General features: G+C 41.3%; 1 protein-coding gene across 5 annotated transcripts in view; it reads right to left on the reverse strand.

The window, feature by feature from the left end:
- The window catches only part of INPP4B (inositol polyphosphate-4-phosphatase type II B), a 333,154-nt gene extending 319,049 nt beyond the window's left edge, over positions 1-14,105 (reverse strand). For all 5 annotated transcript variants that reach the window (XM_074823724.1, XM_074823728.1, XM_074823726.1 and 2 more), the window contains exon 1: positions 13,580-14,105. The gene's annotated coding sequence lies outside the window, so the exon portion shown is untranslated. The remainder of the gene's footprint in view (positions 1-13,579) is intronic.
- Between the last annotated feature and the right edge of the window lie 6,792 nt (positions 14,106-20,897).

The raw sequence follows: 20,897 nt of genomic DNA on the forward strand, positions 1-20,897 counted from the left end.
ACATAGGCAGCAAATTTCCCAACTGATGCTCTCATCCACTCATTTCTTAATCATCAACCTTCTTATTTTGAAGAGTAAATTACAGGAGGCAGATGTCTGGCTTGATACTATTACCCCAACCACATATAGTATGATCTGGTTATGACATGCAGACTGGTAAGGACAGGGATGACAGATACTTAACAGGCCCTTCTGAGTTCTTGTGGAATAAAAATCATAGTAATGCTGTCCAGGTTAACTTGTCTGCTGATTAAAACACCTGTTCCCCAGTGGAGTTCTGAGGAGACCTGATACCACAGAAATTAGTAGAAAAAAACTGGACATATGCTAATTTTGTAACACTTTCACCTTTGGGAGCAGAAGTCTCTCTCAACTCTGTAACCAAGAGAAAATGTGGCAAAAAAGTATCTCAGATTTCTGTACTGTAGGCTAAAAACACTCTCCACATTTCCTCCCTTCAAAAAATAATTGGTCTTTTCCTTCTCACATTGTCCAGTATTGAAGAGCCATTCATTCCAAATCACATGGAATACAAACCAGGGCTTCTTCAACCTTCAAAGCTGTCGGCTTCACAGTTGTCTAAATTTATTCCTTATTCCAAGAGAACACTGCAGCTTACATAATGCTTCTTGAACAACAATGCATTTTCCATGTGATTTGGGATTTGTTCTCTGGTATGCTAATATAAGTTAACTTTATGATTCTCAAATGTCTATCTGCTTTTACTCTGTCAATTGTAAAGTTATTTATATCTTTACTATGGATCAACACTTTTTTTTTTTTCTAAATAGTCTCCCAGACTGTATGTTGGCTTGCTTACTATTCATTCTTTCCTACCCAATTAAAAAATAAGAAAATCTCTGCTGGCTGCTGTAACTACGTAAAGAAATTAATACAAAAGAGTTTTGCATTGTTGGGGGGGTTTTTTCCTTAATTTTTAAATACCTACACATATTTTCTAACAGTCAATATCTCATTAAAACTACCATTATCCTTAAACGAGATAAATATATTTTTCTCAAAGAAAAAGCCTTATCAGACTCATTGGTAGAAGTGAGAAAAAACAAACTTTAATTAGCTATGTATCATCAAGACCAACTGAGAGGTAGCTCTGTATCTGTGGAATACACAGTAAATACTAATAGAAAGGTCATAAAGTATTTATCTTCCAATAAACAGAAGAAAATGCAACTCCTGCTACAGTTCTCAGCTTTACCTTCTTTAGAAAAGGAAAATTAAATATTTTATTATGAAAAAAATGGAATAAAGTATCAGGTAGTTAGGATAAAACTAATAAACCACAACTTTTGCACACCACACTGTTTGTACATTTTTAAAATAATGCTAAGGAAAGTTTAAAACGTTCCCTTTCTAAAATATTGCACTTACAGGGAAAGTGTTAATGTCTGTAGAAAGACTAATGGTTTTCCAACATATTTCTTTGATAAATGCGTTAACTGAATTAGATTTTTTTTTTTTAATTAAGTTGGTCCCCTGCCTGGAGCAGCCAGAGTTGTTTACCCACAATGGCCATGAAATTCCTTGTGTTTGATGGTTTAATTATCTCCCCTTTGCCTGGTAATTCTTTTAAGTCATTTCTTTTTGTGTGTGTGGCATAGCAAAAAAAAAAAAATAAAAATAATAATTATCTGTCTATCTTTCTCTGTTCAACCTTATGAACTTACTTACACTTTGTGTCCCCTTCTTCACATATGATGACTTTTAAGTTGATGGACTAAGGCAGTGTTTATTTTAAATACAGCATAAATTATTTTCTTTTCAGTTACCTGAGCCATTCAGTCCATGACCTATGCAGACACCTGCTACCTACAGATATTACAAGATCTTAATTTTGTTTACTTGTTCGGCTGCATCATCCATCAGATGCAGGAAATTCTACTAAAAGCCCGGCAAGTTACATGCCTCTCCCACCTCAACGCTAGGTCCTGGCTTACACTGTCTGATTCTGTTAGTAGTCTGGGTATGACAAGAACTAGGTCTGAAAGCTATGAATATTCTTCACTGGGCTAGCAAGGGAACAGCACTATTTGGACAGAAATAGAACAAGTTGAAAGATAACTATGTACGAAGAAAGAGCAAAAAACAGTATCACTGACTGTAATAAGAGGACAAGATAACTGCAGCATGTCAGAGACTTTACAAGTTTTCCTCACTAATGAACACAGGCATACTGAACACTTCTCATTAAGTTTCAAAAAATAACTATATGCACCTTTCTTTAAAAAAGAACAAAAAAAGACTGCTTAACAGTATGCGAGAATAGAATTTACTTTAGTTCAAGGTCTGCTTGACCAACAGCAGTTCTACATATAAAACTTCAATTACGTCTTCATTAAGAATTGAAACAAACTAAACTTATTATTATGAACAAATTAGAACAAACTCAAATCTTTTTATCTCCCAAATAACCATCAAGACTAACATTATGGGACAGTCTGAAAGGCAAATCCTGATCACCAAATTACCAAACAGTTTGGTTTGGAAGGGACCTTAAAGATCATCTAGTCCCACCCCCCATGCCACGGGCAGGAACACCTTCCACTAGCCCAGGTTGCCCACCCTGCCCAACCCGGCCTTGAACCCTTCCAGGGAGGGGGCAGCCACAGCTTCTCTGGGCAACCTGCGACAGTGTCTCACCACCCTCACAGTAAAGAGTTACTTCCTTATGTCCAATCTAAATCTACACTCTTCCAGTTTAAAACCATTACCCCTTGTCCTGTCACTACAGGCCCTGGTAAAAAGTCTTTCTTATAAGTCCTCTTCTTATAAGCATTGAATGACCACAGTAGGGTCTCCCTGGAGCTTTCTCCAGGCTGACTCACCCCAACTCTATCTGTCTTTCTTTAGTGGAGAGTTGTTCCAGCCCACTGATAATTTTTGTGGCCCTCCTCTGGACCCACTCTAGCAGGTCTGTGTCTTTCCTGTGCTGAGGACTCCAGAGCTGGATGCAATACTCTCAGGAGAGTGGAGCAGAGGGAGAGAATCCCCTTGCTTGACCTACTGGCCATGCTTTTCTTTATGCAGACCAGAATACAATTGGCTTTCTGGGCCGCAAGCGCACATCCCCAGCTTGCTTCTAATTTTTCATCCACCAGTATCCCCAAGTCCTTCTCAGCAGGGCTGCCCTCAATCAGTTCCTCACCTAGTCTGTACTGACACTGGGGATTGCCCTGACTTGGGTGCAACACCTTGCACTTGGTCTTTTTGATCTCCATGGGGTTCACATTTGCCCACTTTTCTCAAGCCTAACAAGGTCCCTGTGGATGGTAAAAGTTTACCATAGGGTGTCTAGATCTGAAGCTTACCTCAGGGTGTCTAGAAAGGAGGCATTATAGACCTTGCAAGGCCAGGACATCAGGCCAGGCAGGCAAAAGGAAAAGGAAACCAGAAAATAAATAGGAAAGGCTGGGTTTTGTGCTTTGCATTGTATGAACAGCACGAAAAACAAAGAACAGGGCACATTATCATGGCTCATACAATTAGTAAAAGACAACCAGAAATGTTTCAACAAGATACTCACAAATCCAGATTAAAAGACACTGAAGATACTGCTCTCCATGACCCAAATGCACCCTGTTGCATTCCGGCCTCATAGAGGGAGTCAGTCTCACATGTGAACGTTAAGGAGGCAGCCAGCTCATCATCTCCTCATATACACAGAAGTTCTCTAAACATAAACAGGGACAAAACAACCTTTGAGGTAAGATGGAAAATGGCCAAGCACACAAAGACTTAACTTCATTGTTAAAGATGCAGGGAAAGCTGCAACACCATGACTTTTCATGGCATATCCCTTCGTTTCCCAGCTGGTAGGAAAATTTCCACTAGCCCTGATGTTTTTGTGACTCCCTAGAGGTTCTGTGCTCTGCAGACACTAGCTCTCCTCCAGTTTCTCACTGCCATTCTAACAGAGTTAGACCTTACTTTGCCTGTTCAAGGTATCAGTACATTTGACCAAAATGCAAGTCTAAGCCTCAGCTCAATGCGGCTTTTCAAGATGGGACCTATACTTCCTCCGAAGATATCAGCACTTCTCTCTCTGACTATCTTGTCCCTTCTGTGCATTTCCAGAATCAACACAAGAGAGGCTACCTTACTAATAATTTAAAAATTAAATTTTAAAAATTAAGCTAAGAACATTTTTTTTAGAAAACAAAACCCAGAACTCAAGATCTCATAGAGTGCTTCCTCAAGCTTCAGTAAACTTACAGCACTACAAATGGGGTCAGAATCTGCTCCCATCACTTAGGGGAGGTGAGAGATATGTGGCATTGCTGACTACACAACAAAGGCTCTTTTGAATTATTTACTACAGCAGAACTAACAAATCATCTGGATGTAAAGCTGCAACACTGCTCCAAATACAGAAATGAAAAGCTAAGGTCATAACTGATGGGCCAGTATTGTCTTTTAAAATAGCTTAAAGATCTATCTTCTGCTATGTTTTCACTATTCTTGCACTTCGCAATTCAATTTTCATAAAAATATTTCACCTTAACCTTCAAACTATAGTGGGAGACATTGCTCTTTCAGAACACAAAAATAGCTTCTCAAAGCTGATGTTTTTCAGAACCTAGGAAGTATCTGACAAGAACACAAATTCCCACAGACAAGGGCTAGATCTTTATCAGTATTTCATTTAAAATAGGCAAAAGGCGCATATGTTTTGGGGTGGTTTGGTTTGGTTTTTTTCCCCCAACTGGAATATAGTGGCAAAGCTATTAACTATTTTTGCATTTACAAAAAAAAGAGGTAACCACAAACCTCAGGTAAAATTCCACTTTACCTGCACTATGTTGTTTTGATGAACTAGATCAGACAGAGGAGGAAAAAAAATAGATCACTGCTTCAGGCAAAATGCCCAAGCATGTCATTCTATTGTAACATACCAAACTGGATTATTAAGGTAATTTCAGCACACTGAAAATGAGTAACAATAATTTTTCTTTTGAAAAAGAATACAGTTTTTCCATGTTCTGTTGTTGATATAAATCTTAATAAATATTCATAGATAACTCTAGGACACATCATTAGCAAGCTGTTCAGCAAGTTGAGCAAGTGCTGAATTAGGTATTTTAAATAATTATTATAAATGTATCTTCTCATAGTAACATGGAAACAATTGTAGCATGTTTCTTAGTGGAACATCAGATTTACTTAAATATGATAATGCTACCACCTAGAAGATGACTGCAAGGTTTGGCTATACTAAAAAAATAAGTGGGTGACTCCAGAAGGGTTAGCTTCCCTTTGTCCCCACTGCTCCGGTAAGAGGTGACTTGTCCCCAGGAGCTCCAGAGGCTTAATCTGGGACTCATCACCTTGTCTCCAAAATCAGTATCAGTAATTCCTCCAACTTGCCACCATGACCACAGGTAACAGACAAGAAAGCTGTATGTGCAATTCACAACTGAACCACCTGTGATAACAGAACCAGAGGAATTTTCTCCTACACGTGCAAAAATGTCAAATAAATAACAAGTTTTTACCTTCCTTGTAACATCATACTACCAAGAACAGTAAGCGTAGAGGGTTACTTTGGTAGTCACACATGGGCATGATACACTCAGGAGCATCCCAAACACTTCAGCAGCCACAAAACTCATTCTCAGGAGTAAAGTTTTAGACAACAAGCTGGTGGACCTCAAATGATAGCCAAGTGCTAGCCCAGAACAAAAATATTGGGAAACTGGGTGACCAACCTCCAGGTTGAAGGGGAAATTAAAAATCAATAGGACTGATACCATCACACCTCCACAGATCAAGCCTCCTCAGCCTTTATGAAACACAAACCCAAACTGGACAAAGGGTTTCCATTTCCGCATGATCATGGTTGGAGGTGAGAGCGTTGGACACCAGATCAGACAGTTTATTTCTGCAGTACTTCTGACAAGTGTCGAAAATAAACTGCCATTTAATCTTGCTTCCGTGTCTGTATTCCTTTCACCCTGTGAGTCAGTCAGTGACTTCTCAGAGTATGCTTTTGTCAGGGATCTGCTCTGTCAGGTTCCCACACATCTTTAGATCACTCTTCTGCTGCAAACTCTAGGACAACTCCTATTCACATTAATATGGGCACCCACGACATTTTTTGGAATAAACTGGTGTTTAACATGCTGCTTCTTTTGTGCAAGGTTACCACAGTTTGCCATTCAATTAAGAACACTAATCAAAACAAAACAAAAAATTATCCATGAATGCCAAGCCAAAAAGATCCAAACTGAGACGTGGTAGCTCAATTTACACTTGGGAGTTCAAGCAACAACTAAAATTCTGAGCTGCCAAGGAGAATTTACACAAGGTTTCCTATGACAAAAGTTAAAGCTGAATTTTCAAAAGACCACATAAACATAGAGGGACACTATTTACTGTGTCCCTCAAAGACCCATATCCACACATGCAGTATGTCTCCAAGCACGGGTTTACTGCAACATCGACATTTTCTGCTGGTAAATCTTTCCCATTATCTTCAAAATTAGAGGTATCAACGGCACCTAACGTTTTCTTCTGTAAAAAGCATTAGAGCAGCAACAGAAAAGCAAGGAAAGGGAAGTATTATTCCCTCACTAAACAATCCTACAGTTTTGTAGTACTTTTCTATCTTCTACTTAAAAAGAGTCATTATCAGAAGTTGGGATTTTATACAATATTCTTTCCTCAAACACATTCAGCATGTCATGACTTATATCTTAAGCATATAGAGTCTTCTTAATTTACCACCAGATTGATTACTGATCAATTTTAGTGCACAGTACTACATATATTTACATATATATTTTGACAGCCTGAGTACATTTAATAATCCCAGCATGTGGATAGCTTTGCCTTTTCCAATACACAGTGCCAAAGAAGCTATTGTGACCACGCTTTTCACGTTTGTCAGAGAAAGAAAATCCAATTTATAAAAACGTAAAGCTTTCATGTGGTGTTACATCAAACTGCTTTCTAATTTCACTTGCAAATATATTACAAAGCAGTTCAACAACTGTGCACACAACCTTTATAGGCTGGGTCCTCTAATGCCTCTTGCTTTTCATGCTTTAGCAGAGAAATCTATCTCTAGGCTATCACATCTTGATGGTACAGAAACTGATTTAAAGATTTCTGGTAAATGTTATTTTTTCCACCTTGATCAGAATTTTTGTATAATCAGACACCACTAAAGGAAAACTTTGAAAGCACTCCAAGGTATATTAACAAAGGAGGTACTTTGCTCACAAACCACTGTCCTAACTCCGACTCTCACTTAAGCCCCCTTCCAATGCTTGAATAACATTATTGGACTTTTTGAGGCTCATATAGATCATTTTTTAAAAGACTGACATCACAGCAACTGATTTTATATGTATCACGTCACACACATAGACACTTTCTGTAAGGGAAAGACAATAAACTGTAACAGTACATTCAATGTGACATACAGTACATTCAATGTGACATCAGTAATCCGCCCTGAAGATTATGCACAATTTAATCTTGAAAGCGTGCACAATTTAATCTTAAAAGTGTGGCAGCATCTACTGGGTTTGTTAAGAATTTCAAATGTCTTAAGGCTTCTTCATATTTTACACTGCCATCTAGTGTAGGCTACATTCATTCTCTCCAAGCTTCCAACTGTCAGCACCTGAGGTATCCAAAACCAAAAAAACTTCCATAAAAATAGCAGCCACCGCTTTTGTTTATATGACTTGGAAACTATCAATTCCTAGAATGAAAAGGCTACACTAGCAGGCTGAAACAAAATACCAAGACTTAAAGCTATCTGAGACCAACAGTAGGAAAGCCAAAAAAAAATTCAAAGATACAATGAAGAATGATAAACATGTATTTTTAACTCGGTGGCTAAATAATCATCAGATATGATTCATTTGGAAAAATGTATAATGTAGACTCACCAAGTGAAAACTTAATTAATGCAGGTTAAGCATCTGTGCTTGTATAGAAACTACAGATCAAATTAAACAGTATTTCTCAAGAAGCGGGTCTAAACTGAGAACACTTGTTTCAATGTATTTCTTTTAAACCATCATCATTTACATCCTCTATCTTTATTCCAAGGTTCAATCACTGGATCACCACCTGATGAGCCTCATCACACTGCTCCAGCGGAAAGAGCTGTTGTGTGGGTCTGCAGGAAAGTTTGCCTCACGATCAACTTGCCCCACAGAGCCAACATTGTCATCTTTATCAATTCCAGCTAACGCTGAGAGGCTACTCCACGTGGCCATCCTACAAAAGCCACATGAACTGTGTGTCATAACAGACAATAACACAGAAATTCTAGATATAGTGTAGCTCTATAGATGTCTCTTGGCGGGGGGGGGGGAAACAACCCACACACTTACTTGGCTAAAGCGAAAAGGCACTTTTCATACACACTCCAACTTTCAGATTATTAATATGAAAAATTAAAGCTCTTCTCATCAATTGAAAGTACATTTTTAAAACTATAAATATAGCAGACTGACGTTACTCTGAACGTCAAATGCAGTATCTCCTACTCTGCGTACCAAATTCTGTTCTCATTTAGAGTATAAACTGGAATAACACATTAAAGAGATTTATCTCAAAATTATGTCACTATGGCAGAGAAAGTAATTTCATCCTATAAAACTCAGTTCTACCGATACCTGTTTTCTTTAGCCATTTACACATACACAAAGTAAACAAAATCCAGGCAGAGCGGCAATGTTACTGCTGTAATGGAAACACTGTACAATACCAAAGTGTTGATGCGTTCTGCTTAATGCTCCATTTGCACAGCAGTAAATACACAAGATACCAAGTCCCATTTAGTGCCTAGACTCTTATACCCATTTTCATGTTTTTGAGTCATTTTTGTAACAGAAATATGCACCCTAGGTTCAGTGCATCTTACTAACTTTGCTGTAATATGCCAAGATCCTAGTCTATAAACAATAGAAAAACCTGATGGTACATGAAAAACTGTCAAAATACAGTAAAAACTTATTTCCCATAAGACTTTCTCCCTCTTAATTGTCCATTACATGTCCACCTCTTACAATTACAATAAAAAACTGAGTCTTTTTAGTGCCTCATATTAAGAGATTTCATTCTATTTGCCAAATTAGCGTTTTTGCAGCAGGCAAGAAACTCCTATTGACAAGTGTACAGCTAACAGAATTAAAGAAATTGACACAAATGAAAGTGGTCTAGTTATGCATATATGGTAAGTTTAACAGAAAAAGGTCCCCAAACTTAACCCAGATTGACTTTACTACTATACTCAGGATAAACTTTCACTGAGGTCACAGCATCGGGTGAAATTTCATAGAAAAAAGATACACAACAACACAAAAAACATCCACCAAGAAAAAAATACCAGGTGGATTTGATTTTTAATGCCATGGCACATAGTGACAGAGCACAAACTCAGCCTGCCAAAGAAATGAGCTTGATAAACAGCATCACATTTAACAGCTTCGACACAGTACTGTCAAGTAAGCACCTTTAGCTTGTGCTGTCTTCCATATTTTCATTAAATAGAGCCTTCTTCAACATTAAAAGCAATCTAAAGGAATCTATGGGGCAAATTCCCTTACAAACTGGAGGAGGAGGCTTAGTTTGTCAGGCTGAGGCAAAAAGCCTATTGGCATCCACACCTATGGAACTCAGAATAAAACCTCCTGTGCAGCTACAGAGTTGAAACTACTGTAAACAGAACTGTCCTGCCCAGCCTCTTCTGGATTCAGAGGGGTGGTAAGTTTGATAGAACTTGGACCAAAGACACCTTAGAAGCAGAAATAATTCTACATTTTTAAACAGTCCCACTAAAGATTCTGAGTCCACTGCTGAAACATGGAAGCAAACTACCATTTCAAACTTGAGTTTGTATACACTAGAGTAAGCATATACAATTTGTTCTATTCACTTACTCCCTCTTAAAAGACAAAATAATAGAAGTACCATGTACAGTGTAAGATGCCCACTTCACTTTTCAGTATACCTTGTCAAAAAGGTATACAACACTTGGAAGACAGACAACGTATCCTGTCCCCCAACAGTAATTTTCATAGTAGAATGCATTGTATAAATGTGATTCATTGTCCGAGATCCTGTCCATCTTTATTTTACTTATCATGACAGAAGAAATGGGAAAAAACCTCTTCCCTGAAATGATCTGCTACTGACCTGGACAAATTAACTGAATCTACCTTTGCAGATTATGGTGAAAATATACTAGAGAATCATCCATCATTAGTTTAGAGTTTTTCTCTTCATAATATTCAACTGCCAAGCAGTTAAGGTAGTCTTCCAAACAGCAGGAAACTGAAATTCACAATCCTCAACACTTTCTTAGAATTGCCAGTGTGGATTTTGTATCAAGAGGAGTAAGTCTTTCTCATTAAAATCCCCTATCATGGTGAAGACATCTGTGAGCTGAAGTCCCGCACTCAAACCTTGCACAATCCAGCCAGCCTTTCAAGGTTCGTCTCAGGTTTTCTGTAACAGATCAACTATCCACGAGCCTGATAAGCTAACTGACCAGATCCTTATCTGGCAGAGTTAAGGAAGAATTAGGCATTCCTTTAAAAAAAAAAAAAATTTCTTAAGGGCTGCAAAAGCAAAATCAACTGTGACTGTTCCTAAAGGATGAGATGGAGAATCTGGGACAAAATTGTAGCAAGACTGACACGTTTGTAGGTGAAATCAGGAAGTGTGGGGAGGGCTCCTAAACCCAGGGTAAGCAGTAGGCAAGACCTATGGCTTGGTGAGGCCAGGACTACCAACTCTCCCTAAATAACATTTCAGCCTTCCATCCACTCCGTGTTTGACACGTGAAGTTAGATTTCCATATTTTAAAAAGCCAAGGAAAAATGTTTCATAGAATTTGACTGATATCAGTCCAAATTACTTTGGAAGAAGAAATCCTTCCTCAAAAGTGTGATAAATACCATTCACCATTCATCAACAGTAACAATAAAATATCCATGTAATACAGAAGATTTAATAAAACTAGTCCTTCCTAAAAATTTCCATTGGTCAGAGCATTTAGCATACAGGAAAGGTTATGAAAATATAAATTCGGGAGAAAAACGTAGCTAACTGCCCAAGTGCTTAAGAATGCTAGTTCAAGTTATCATAAATTTTGAAGAAACATTAGTGTTGGGAGTAACTGTCTGCCTTTCAGTTTGTCTCTCTTAGCAAACTATCTTACTTTCTCCTGTAAATCTGTCACATAAATCCAAAAAGTATTGATTTCATATTTCTCTGCAGAAGTCATATGCTAAAAATATATACCTGTAACAAGGTAAATAATTCAGCAGACATATCAATCCCACTACCGTTGCCCAAAATTCATAATGAATTTAGGCCTGGGCCTATTCGAACAACTACTTCACCTGCAGCCTCTCTCACAGCCTCCAGTCTTTACTGTCAACCAGCAGCGCTGTCCTCCACAGGCTGACTTCGATGCTCCAGGCAGATCTTCTACTCCTGTTTTTTTTTGTTGGGGTTTTTCAGATTTTTTTTGTTTTCTTGCAGTACAGTAGACTTCCAGGTACGAAGCACAGTAGTAATCATGCATTTGGAGTCACAAAACCTTCAGCTAATGTTGTGAAATCTTCAGGTCAGATCAGAAGGCTAAGGAGACAGTCTCAAAGGAGGATCTGTGGGAGGCACCTGGATACACCTGCTCAAACTGATACACCTTAGCCTGAGGAAGACAGAATTCTTTGATCAAAAAGAACTAAGGCAGCCTCACGGAAGTCTCTCCAGAGAAACCAGAGGGAAAGAGAGATCAGCAGCACTTGCAAGGTTTGAGGAACCCATGGAAAACTGGAACTTGAAGCTTTAGGTAGTCCAAGAGAGCCAGTAAAAGAAAAGCTTTACTTTAAAGAAAGATTTAATCTTATCTTGAGGACTGTTGAAACTCTGCCAGAAAACGGAAGAAAAAAAAGCAAAAACCGGGCTCTGAAGTAGTAACACTGCCACATGCTCCCACTAATGCCATCCGGGCTGTTAAAATCTCACAGGACTAATTTCTGCTCATATTAATCTTGTGACTTGTATCTTAATTTTAGTGAAATTATCAGAATGCATGAAGTAAACAGCATTCAGTCCTGCATGGGTAGTTACAGTAATGAGGACTTACATGCACAAACCTGATTCAATATACAAGTCCAGAGGACAAAAAAAAAACTAAGATACCACAGGGCTTCAAAGCTACTTCAAATTTAATCAAGTAAAATAAAAATAACATTTAAAAAAAATCAAATGACTGGAACACCACCTTTTTAAAGACTGCTATCACACCTGCAAATACTTATCCAAATATAAGAAGTTTTGTTAGTAACCAATTATTTACATAAACTCTTGCTTTAATACAGACTGAGAAACAGACATTTTCCCCCATCATTCTTGTTATGTAGACATCCTTTAAATATAGATAGAGGGTGCCTGTAAACCAGTGAAGACTGAAAATTAGTCTCGTTTTTGAGATTCAAAGCCAGATTTAAATGGCATATATATGGTCTGATTTTAGTGTATCTATTTTAACACATCATTAATGGGTAAATAAACAAGTAAATTTCTTCTGGCGAGGAAGACAAATGGAAACATAATTACGCATCAGATGAAAACACAGCTCCACAAAGACTTCGTCCTACTATCTTTATTTCAGATGAGGCACCGGGTTAGCTTTGGGGGACCAGGCAAGCAAGATAGCACAGGCTCTGCCATCCGTGCTTCAAAATCTGTATGTCATTTTGGGGAACAGAAAACAGAGCTCCACTTGACCACAGTTCAGAAATTAAATATCATCCCCCATCCCCCCCTTTCCTGGCTGATACAATTTCAAGTTACAACTCTGCTCAACTTATGCGTTATACCTTTCTTGTTGTTTCCATCACGTTTCAGCAGACGCCGTTATGTGCAAGATGGGGGTCCTATCGCTCCCTTAACCCCTCAGCGGCTACCCGCCTCGTTAGCCAAGTCCCCCCAACTTTCAAACACGACAGAAAACCGCTGCAAACCAGCTCCCCAAGCACACCCACCCCCCACCCCCCCCCACAAACGCCCCTTCGGAGGAGCCACGGCTGCAGCTGCGGGGCGGAGGGGGGGGGGGGGCGGCCAGGCACCGCGTCGCGGCCAAGGCGGCAACCCAGGCTCCGCGGCAGCCGCCGCCCGGAGAAAGTAGGAGAAATCCCCAGCGGGTCTTGGCTGGAAGTTGCCCCGGCAGCCCACGTCCCCCGGGGATCCCCGGAGAGCGGCGGGCGGGGGTCCCTGGGGCGGCCGGGCCGCCTCCCTTCCCTCAGCCCCGGCCCTGAGAGGAGCGCGGCGCGCGCCCCGGAGGACGGAGAGCGGCTGCCGCCCTCAGCGCACCCCCGGCCCCGATCGTCGCCCGCCGGGCTGCGGCGGCTCCCGACGAGAGCGGGCTGTAACCTTAAGAAACTTGATAAGGGAATAAAAGGGAGGGACTTTGGTGGCACCGATTCCCGGCTTTTCATCTCTCCTGACGCGCCGGAGCCAGCGGGGAAACAAGGAAACAAACCCCTCGCCCGCGGAACGAGCCCCCGGCGCCCCGAGCAGCGGTTACCTGGCTGGCGACGGGGCGACCGCCCGGCGGGGCAACCGGCGCGGCACTTTCCCCCGGTGCGTGCCTGTGTCGCTGGGCTTCTGGCGAGCTGCTATTTATAGTCCGGAGTCTCCAGCAGCGCGACGGCGAGAGGAAGCGGAGGGTTGAGCGCCCCGGGCAGCCGGAGCCCAGCCCAGCCCGAGGAGGGCGAGTGGCGGCTGGCGCTTGGCCGCGGGCACAGGCGCTCCCGCTCCCCCGGCGCTGCCGCCGCCGCCCTCGGGCGAGTCTCCTCCCAATGTCACCGCAGCCCGGCCCGGCGGCGGCCCCGCAGGTAGCGCCCCTGAGCCCGTGTTGCCGAGGGGAGCCGGGAGCTGCGTCCCCCTCCCTGGCAGCCCTGCGGCCGGCGGGCAGCGCGGCTCAGCTCGGCTCAGCTCAGCCGCGCAGAGGTGACCCGCTACTGCTGCTGCTGGAGGAGGCGAGACCGACACTGGGGTGTGGGAGGGAGAAGCCGCCGCTTGCCATTCACCTCCCGCCGCCCAGAGGGAGCCCGGCCTCCGCCGCCGCCTCTGCCGACTGCCGGGGCTGAGAGGCGGTGGCGGGAGCGCGCCCGACCCGGGGGACGCTCGGAGGAGGCGAGGGGGTGTCTCTCCCGGGAGGACCGGCGCCAGCTCCCGCCCGGCACCCCCTCCCCGGGCTGGAAAGCCCTGGGCACGGTCCCTCAGGGCAACGCAGTGTGTCCGTGGGGAAGCGTCACGTCCCCTTCCCAGAGCTGGGCGCAGGGGCTCGCTCGGAGGCAAGCGACCGACTTCTCCGAGCTTCCTTTGAGCTTCCAAAGTTTGGGGGGTGGGCGATGAGAGCTGCCCCTCGCCGCCGCTCCCGGGATGCTAACGACCTCCATAAAGCCGGGCTTTGACCCGCAGGGAGCCCCAGCTCCCTCCTTCAGCCCCGGGGGAGCGGCACCGGCCTCGCCGGGGGGACGGGCCGCGCCGAGGCAAGGTGCGGGGGGTACTTTTTGTGCTTTACTCCTTGGAAATAAATGGCTTGGCGTCGAAGCCGGGCTGGGCTTTGCCCGGTCAACCTGATTTCCTCACGATAGTCGCCTCGGGAGGCCCCGATGGCCGAGAGGACCCCTTCGGCCCGCACGGAGGTCAGCTAGTAAACGCTGCAGGTTTGGGACGTTGTCTGAAAACTGGTTTAGTGTGTAAGGCAACAGAGGAATTAAGAAAAGTAATTTCTAATGCATCTGGCTCACTCGATAATAATCTTCATATAATCCAGTTTTTATTTCTCTCGTAGTTAGATAAATCCGGTATTTCAAACTTCAATTAATCCCATTGAGGCTACTTGTGCATTACAGCAGGACACCGACTGGGATTTGAGCTGCGTAAGCAACTCCTACACCATCATGCACAAAACGACTGAAGTTAATACAGATTAGATAGCTACTTTACCCTACTCAACAGCATTTGTTACAGGGATTTTAGTGTTTCCTATGTTATAGTAGCCGCAGTCATCTACAGGGTACCAGGACAAAGCCTGACAACGATCTCTGCAAAGCAAGATTGATTTAGCTTCAAGAGCTTGAAGTCAAAACAAAGTTGTACAGAGAGGCAAAGCTGAGAGCACAGGGAAACTAACCAAATACTTGCCTTGTAAATTATGAAAAATTGAAAGGAAAACCCTGAGAAGGCACAAGACAGAGAGATCTGGCCTTGTCCAAACACTTAAACATAAGAAGTAATACGCAAAAGCCTAGCTTGATGGAACTACCCATTTATGTAAAGCTGCTCATGCATAAATGTTTGCAGAATCAGGCTCATATTGAACAAACCATTGTAACGAAGTGAAACTGCCTTTTAAATTCAGAGATGAGTCTCTCGAGTATCTCTCATGAACAATATTATGCTTCTCACAACAGGAATTTCTTCATAATCTTCCTTCTTGTTCAATTTTTAATGTTCCATAGCATAATAGATAGCAGAAATGATCCTGCCAACATAGGAATCGGTACCAGCAGACTCAGAGTGCCACCAGTGAAAATCCAGGTTGTGAACAGGGAACTCACAAAACTCAGCTCAATGTAATTCAGTAGCATAGGGTGTTTCTGTCACTGTGCTCCCTTTAGAACTGACTACTACTCAGGTTTAGTCTGCAGTTACTTTTCAAACAAAAGCAATCCCAAGCTCTTAGATGTGTTCAGAACTGAGGACAAAGTCTGTAAAATTGATGTCCTGTTACATTTGGAAGGAATTGCTATGAGAGCAGCTGCTTACTTATTTCAGTAATGAAACCTTAAATACATACAGCACTGAACATATGAGGAGCAGTTATCAAAAGTGCAGTCTTAAAGTACACTTTTTTCTTGGGCAAGGCTTTGTTGTACAGCCGGTTGTACTGCAGACCACAGGAAGGAAAAAGGCTGCTTTTTAGATTGCTCTTGTGTTAAGGTGCAAGATGTTACAGGAAGATGGCTGTTCAGAAACCTGCCATATGTCAATATGGAAAAAAAAAAAAAAAAAAGAGATAAGATAATCAGAGCTTTATCCCCCTCTGAAATGTTTTAAAATGGATATATAGTCTAAAACTCTCATCATACACTCAAAATTTTCAGAGCTTGAAATTAAACTTAAGCATAAAAAATGTCATCTGATGTTCAAAAGTACTGAGCTCAAAATTATTTCAGATGTGTTTCAATGCTCCCTACCTCTGAAAATCACATTTCCTTAAGTGCCTAGATATGGATTTAGGGTGCCTAACTGCATCCACTCAAGCTTGAAAATTTTAGCCTACATATACCTGTGCTTCATAATAAATGTATCAGAAAGCTTCAGACAAGCTATAAAAGCATTTTCAAAATAGCAAAGCAGACTTGAGCCATTAGAAGATGAGACACCAACCTGACAAAGTACTTGGCTGTATAATTCAGCTCATTCTGCTATATGGAAAGTAGCATCTGAAGCCCAGCCTTTAACAGACAACTGTAGTAGCAGGAGAAAAATTAAAATGAAATGCCTACTGGGGCAGATTTTTCCTATTACTTACTTCTGGTATTTCCCAACATTTTCCAAATCAATGTGCTTCTTTCTTTAAAATCTCCCTTTCTGCTATCTCCCCAACTCCTATGTATGACGTCCTACATTCCACCTTATAAATATTAAGTATATCTAAGCTTCCTGCTCTGATAGTATTCTGTTTGACTGTCAAATCAAGAGTGTCTTAGTGAAAAAGGTGAGGATAAGGAGGTGAGGGAGGGAGCAAGCAAGAAATTAAACTGTGACAGACTTAAGACTTCCCAAGGGAACAGCACATGGAGCTATTGGAGAATATCCCTGCTCTGCTAGCCAGATCCAATCTGGCTAGCAAGGTTTGCTATTTCCAGGCCAAGGCCTGGGATCAAAGAGAACACTAAATCATTAAAGAACTTCAGGATGAGAAAAAGAAGCAGGATTTAATGGCCTGTCAGCAGCTGGAGTAGAGCCTCCCTGGTGGAGAAGCTCTAGCAAGCAATCTGAGTCTCCCAGTGCACAGGAAAAATAACAGGATTGATAGGAATTTACTAAATTTTCAAGGAAAGGCAAAGGCCCAAGTAAGAGGAAATGCACATCTTTGTTATAGACCTTTGCTCAGAGTGCATTTCAATGGATAGAAATGGTTTGTTTTCTAGAAGCCCTTTTTGGGTTCTCTTTGATCGGCGTTCTGTCTAACAGTTTACCGAGGGAAAGGAGTTAATGTACAGCAAATGCCGTTGGGTCTGTCATGCTAACCTTGTTAGCAAGCAGGGCCATGTCAGCTGGAGTAGTTAAATTTAGGCTCAGTATCAAAGGGGTACTGAAGGGGATCTAAAGCATTCTGCATTCCTGAGCACTGAAACATCTTTGAAGACACAACTAGGGTAAAAATCCAAGGCTGCTTGTTCTCCAGACAGTATGAATGACTGCACAGCATAATTGTATTGCTTCTTCATACTAACCACAACACAGCAAAGAATATTGAATTTGTACGTGCTTTATAACTGCAAAGAACTAGGGAATCAAAAATTAAATCCTAATGAAAGCATAAACCGTTCCCCTACCGGTGGCTGATCACTCCCACCCCTTAAAGCCACTGTTCTCCTTATGGAGGAACCACCAACCCTGTCTGAAACCAAAGAATGCTTCTGGCACTGAACCAAAACCTAAAGCACCAAATGAGAATCAGCAAAACACATCCTAAGCGGGACTAAACTTGACTGACATAGCTTCCTGCGTAACAGTGTCACTGTAGATTATGGCACAAAATTGAAATCTGTGAACTATGTCAGGCTCTTAAACAGAATCAGTGACCGTGAACTACATCTTGGCTCTCAGCGCCTCACACCTTGTTACTTACACTGATGATGAATGTGTGCAAAAAGGTACCCTGATAATCTAACCATGATTTACACCCAATATACATATTATAATGCAGCTACAGAATAATTGCAAGAGAAGCAAGGAGATGGTGAACTAGGTTCTGCAAGGGAACTGAAAACTGTGAGTTACTGAATAAATCAAGGTCTTGACTTTACAAGCAGTTCTGCATGGGCAATCGATGGTGCCAGTGGCTCCGGTGAGGCCTGTACAGGCCACTGCCAACATAAAACAACCTACAGGATCAACACCCACCAGAGGAAGAGCTGTATAACTAATTTAATGGAGGTGAAACTGAAATTGAGACAAATATCATGCTACCAAATACCGGAGAAAGCAAAGTCAAAGAAAAACACTTCCTCAGTTATCTGAAATTATCACAGACTTTTCATCAAAAGACAATGAGGAAAAACAGTACAGAACCGCTGGAGAACACGACTGAGGAGATAGTATCATACCGCGTACCAAATGAGAGATGGGTGGTAGTGCAAATAATAAAAAACCCCAAACCAAAACGAAGTCTTGTGCTGAGTAGATTGCACCTCCTGCTGAAAGACAGATAGCTTTGCTTCCTTTACACTTTGGCAATATTTATTGTCTTTGTTGTATGAGTAGGGAATGATTGTAACGAAGTTACCCAGCTCAGATGTTTTTCTGTGCATTGGATATATCATGCAAATATTTATCATCAAAACCAATCTGAACAGTAATTTCACTTCTTGCCCCACTGTCAGGAAAAAGTCAGTCTTAGAAATCCCAGACAAAGCACTATTATCATTCTCTTTTTCAATAGCAGTTTCTCTGAGTTTCAGCATTTATTCCTGGGCAAAGTTTTGTATAAAGCCAACGAACAACAAGCAGAGTTCCAAAGGACAGCAAATGTGATTTTATCACTAATATGACCTTGGAAATATCATATTCATGTGACACAAAATGCTGAACAGCATAAGCCTATTCTACTGCTCCAAACATGATAATGGAGCGACTTTATTGTAAAAGCCTGTATGTCAGGTAGCCTCTCTTAAAGCTTGCATAACCACTGTATCATGTGCTCTGGCCACTTTGACAATAATGTAGTTGTGTGCCCAGGCCTAATTTAGATCAGATTTGCCAGGCAAAATGGACATATGCAGATCTTAAAAAAAAAAAAGTTTTCATTTTATTTTCTGCTCAATTCCTTTGCACCACCATAAATGACTATACAGGATGCAAGACTTTAAAAAATGAAGATCAATGATTAAATTATTGGTCCAGTTCCATTAGTACAAACATTGTAGATTTTAGGGGTCTTTTTACTCACCTATGCGCAGGGCAGAAGCCATAGTTTTTACTAGGTCTACTAGTATTGTATGTCATCTTTCAGGCCAAACACCCTGTTACTGGCTGTTGGGCACTTAACCTCTGCTGAGAAATCACACTGCTCTGTTTTATCTCAGAAGGCAAAAATACTTCAATATCTTTTGGCAATACTTGCTTGGGACAGAAGGTGAAAGGCCAAGCCAGCAGTTAGTTGACTGTCTAAAACAATAAAGTCATCAGACAAGCTGAGATGGAAGCAATACATGATTCCCTATTTGCTGACAAGATTTTGCCATTGCTTTTTTCACATTCCTTATGTAGGCTGAATTTCAAGAAAGGTCTGTACAACACCAGAACAGACCTGTTTTAAAGCATTGTGTTGATGTCCAGCACAAAAAATAAAAATATCTGCAAGAAAATTTCTAAAAAAAAAACCAACTTAAAAAACAAAATCCAACCCCCTTCCTATGGCCTTAAGTGCAGTTTCATGACACTTTTTATTTTCCCCCAACAACCCCCTCAGATTAGAGTTCAGGCTTCCAGTTTCATTCTCATAAGTTAGAACCGTAACCATTCCCTACTTACAAAAAGAATATTATCAATCTTCTCCCTTTAAAATTCTGCCAAAAACCTCAAGAGATTCTGGTCTTGTCCTAAATTTAATCCCACATTCCCTTTGCCTCACCATTCAGAGACAAAACTGTCCTCTGGGATAGCAATGCCTACAAAAAGAGTGTCCCTGCCAATGCCCAGCTGTTCCTAATTCTCTCATTTTCCAAAGGGATGAATTGGCAGAAAGCAGCTGAGTTCACATTTGCATTGCTCTCCACTGGTGCAATTATTTATATCACATTATATTGAAGCAACTTTCTCTCAAACTGTGATAGCATTTTCTTTTTTACTTTGCATGGGGAAAATTAAAAGGTTTGATGCAATAGAAAACCGAGCCCTTAGAGCTTTCCAGTGCTTTTGGTGGAGTAGTTCACACAGTAGTTCACACCCTCCTTCAAAATAGATTTTGGCTCCATTTGTGGCAGCTGGTTGAAGACGAGCAACATCTAAAAAATTGAAAATTCACAAATGCCTGCCAGATTGAAGTAGCAAGATGATAGGATACCTTATCATTGGTAGCTTGATAAAATGATTATGTGAACTCCATTCTCATTTAATATGTATTTCCTTTTACAGCTGCATACATATATCCTCTAATGCATACCCTGCAAATTCATAGCAGGAGGAGCCCAACAAGATACCACACTTGTCTGAAGAAAACTAAACACTTAAAAAGTAAAGAAAATAATTTAAGCTGAAGCTTTAACGGATACTCTCTTCCATATAGAAGTAGGTTTTTAGAGCTTGAAGAGAATGTTCAGAAATAAGGTGTGAATGCAAATAGAAAAATAATCTTTAGAAGTTGCATTTTTTTCTGTTTACCTCTTGCACTGGAAGGGGGTCCAGGCCTGTGTGACAGATGGAACTGATAACTGAGGGAGTGTTTTGTGCAGGTCTGTTGCTGTGCTGAGCAGCAGATTTCTGGAGCAATTTTGCCTTTAACTTAGACCTAGCCAATTTTCTCAGGGCATGGTGCATATAAATAAAGCCCGAGATGGTAAATTTCAGTCCATGGGTGAATTTCTGAGATGTATGCTAAC

The sequence above is a fragment of the Strix aluco genome, chromosome 4, assembly GCF_031877795.1.
Source record: "Strix aluco isolate bStrAlu1 chromosome 4, bStrAlu1.hap1, whole genome shotgun sequence".
NCBI classification, from domain to species: Eukaryota; Metazoa; Chordata; class Aves; order Strigiformes; family Strigidae; genus Strix; species Strix aluco.